Genomic DNA, 3,431 nt, shown 5'->3' on the forward strand with positions numbered 1-3,431 from the left:
TAAACCCCAAATTCAAACCTTCTGGGTCTCCTTCAGGGTGGTGGAAAAATGCAGCTTAAATAACCGCTTTTAAAAAACTAGACAACTATGGCATGGTGTTGTGTTCGTTCCCCTAAAGCATCTGGTTTTTGTCGTAGAGGTAATGCCCGTAAAGCTGCGTTCTGATTTCTTCACTACTCGTTTTCTTTATGGGTGCTGCCGGCTGCCTACTACCATCTTGAGAACATTGTCCTTGGCACTTATTTTATTACAAGTCGCGTCGAGGAGCAAAATTCTGTGTAATAGGAATCGTTGAAGTGGTTAAGACTCCCACAAAGTGCTTTCTGAAAAAAAAACAGGCAACCAGCAAACGAAAGGAGCTACGATTTCTGGTAGGACAGATAGCTGAATACCTCTCAGTAGATAATATAAATATGATCACCAAATGTAGTATTGATGTCCACAGAGCATATCTGATCTAGAGGATAAGGATGGTAGAAATCATTTTCCTTTTAAATGTTCGGCCTCTGCTAGAATGGAGCGGTGCAATTTTTGGGTAGATGATGATAAAATTGCTTAGGCGGTTATAGAGCTAAAGAAGAAGTAGATGATAAGATGGATGGATGGATGGAATAGTTTTTTTTTAAACAAGTGCACTAAATGGTCCGCAAGATGTTTGGTACGGAGTGATGAATACCGACGGGCACTCATTTCTCCTATCCTTCAACCCTTGCTCTCGTTCTTAAGCCAAAGGAGTAGCTATGTCTCCCTTAATATCTCTCGTATCTTCGCGCAGGCCTTTGTATATCAAGTGTAAACAAGTCACTACAACTACAATACTAAATATGATCGATAACTGCTGGGCGATAGTTTCAGTCATTCTTTTAGGAGTTATAATTCAGATTTCTTCCAAAATATAAAATGTGCTTAGAAATGATTCTAGCTACTATCCTTTAATAGAAGTTTCACGTTGAGCATCAGACCTCTTAAGTCTTACTGTCATTTTTGCAAAAGATCTGTCGCAAAATTCGATTCTATGAATCTATGACTATTAACTATGATCAGAACTTTTTTTCAGCTTTACATCAGAATAAATCTATATGGTATGGCACTGAGTGGGGCGAGGCGAAAACTGCTGACCACGTAGATCTACGGCGTTATTCTATGTTCAAGACGAAGAATGAGCCACTTTAATTTTCGACTTGAGGCAATATTATAATATGGAGTTTGATAGATACAGGAACGAATTTCCGTCATCGCTTGTAAAATTTTAGTGTGAGACAACCTGGTCTCGGCTTTCTGGCATCTTCATTGTAGAGTTTCTCAAAGGTCTTCTACCGTTAAGGAATTTTCAGACCTAGGAGTGATATTTGATTCGGGATTTACCTTTATTAACCACATTAGCTATACCATTCCTAAAGCCTTCTCAACTGTCTGGTTCGTTCAAATCCGGAACACGCCTCTTTAATCTGGAATCCAATTTACTCAACTTATTCCTCTTGACATGAAAGAGTACAACGAAGTTTTATTCGCTATGCTCTCGAACCACTGCATTTTAATGATCCCTTACCATCCTATACGACCCGCTGTACGCTTATAAATCTGAAATCACTTGCGTCTAGGCGATCTATTTAATCTTTGCTTTTCATATGCGATATCATTAATGGCTTAGTTGACTGTCAAGAGCTTCTTCAGCAAATAAATTTCAATATTCCATACAGCACCTTACGATCTTATTACCCGTTTCATACTAAATTAAAATAAGCTACTTAGTTACTACAAATGTGACCCCATTTCAAGAGCTGTCATTGATTTCAATAGTTTCTCTAGTAGCCTGATCTGGACTTCGCCTTCCCGAGATCTCGTTTTGGTTCATTACTAGAATCAATTTAATCGTAATCATATATTTTAAATATCTATTTTACGCTTAAGACGGAAGCTTGTATATCTAGTCGGTAAAATTTCTAAATAATAGACTTAATAAATGAAATGATAAATAATAATTAAACAGACATATAACCACTTAACTAATTGTATGGAAAAGGCTCAGGTCAGTATTAGTTGACCCGCAAATAGTCATAGAAACCGCCAACCTTGGTCATAGAAGCCACTGCCAGAAAAAAAGATGAACCAAACCGTCAGTAATGAAGAGGTAGCAGGTGGACAAAACTCATGTTCACCTCAATCCAACCTCAAAACGTGCAGCTAGGTATCTACTTTCATTGAGCTTACAAGACGGTAGAAAACTTGTGCGATTGCTTTGAAGAGGATGAAAGGAGGAGCTGCTAGCGTTAAGCATGCGGCTTTTGGGAAAGATTTCTTGACAGCCGTACATCTGAATTCCTTAGAAGCCGGCAATCCACTCCGGTTTATTCGGTAATCGTGTAGATTTATGTAAAACTGATTGAAGTGAACACGAACAGTACAATGGTAGTACTTAGCTGAGTGCTGCAAGCTGATAAATATTGTGTAAATAGTGCATTTTAGCTATTTTCTTTTGCACTCTAATATTATTTTTTTAAACGTAAAATTTCCATTATTTGCATATGAATTCCTTTTAATTTGGGCAAATATTAAAATATATATGTGCCTATGTATGTAACCGCAATCAGCTGGATCGTAAATACAAATATGTATGTATGTATGTATGTCTGTATGTATGTCTGTATGTATATGTAGACTTTCCCCTAACACCAATGGCAATCACAAACTGACAAGTGTACAACTTGTTTAACATAGAAATTAATGCATTTTAGTAGCAATAAATTAACATAACTGATAACCTCTGATAATTTCATGAAAGCTACTAAAAGATACGTAATCAGACAGCTTTATTTGGAGGAAAACTTTTTGTGAATATTTTCTTATTTGGTTTTTTTTTTTATTATCACAAAAAAGTACCGTCTATGCTAATGCGATAATGTCCGTTACTACCAATGAACTAAATTTGTACGCTTTTTGATATGGCAGGTGCTTAGGGTGTTAGATGGATTGGTTAGGTGGGCACGAAGTGAAAGCGTGGAAATTTTTGTTTTTCTTTTTTTTTTTGTTTAATACCAACTAGATGACATGGAACTCGTTGCGCACGTTGTTGAGAGTGGTTATCACTAACTGTTTGTAGTTTATTGGGCACTNAAGGTTAACCGGAAATCCCTCCCAGTCTTTCCTCTACGTCACTTTTCACCGAATGCTTTAAACATAGCAATAAACTCGGCCTAAACCTGTCTAGATTGGGTTTGGTTTATTTTCCTTTTTAATTATTTTCTTTTTTATATATACATCCATTAGGACGGGTCAATTTGTATGGGAGACTTATGCGCATATAGCACAGAAGATTTCTACGCGCAATTCTAAGAAACTTTGTCGAAGCAAACGTGGGTCTAAAAATGTTTAAATTTTGTAAAAAAAAAAACATGCCCTAAGGGGTATTTTGGTATGAGGAATTCATTGAA

The sequence above is a fragment of the Rhagoletis zephyria genome, unplaced genomic scaffold, assembly GCF_001687245.7.
Source record: "Rhagoletis zephyria isolate East Lansing unplaced genomic scaffold, Rhagoletis_zephyria_1.1 Rzeph_scaffold_04824, whole genome shotgun sequence".
NCBI classification, from domain to species: Eukaryota; Metazoa; Arthropoda; class Insecta; order Diptera; family Tephritidae; genus Rhagoletis; species Rhagoletis zephyria.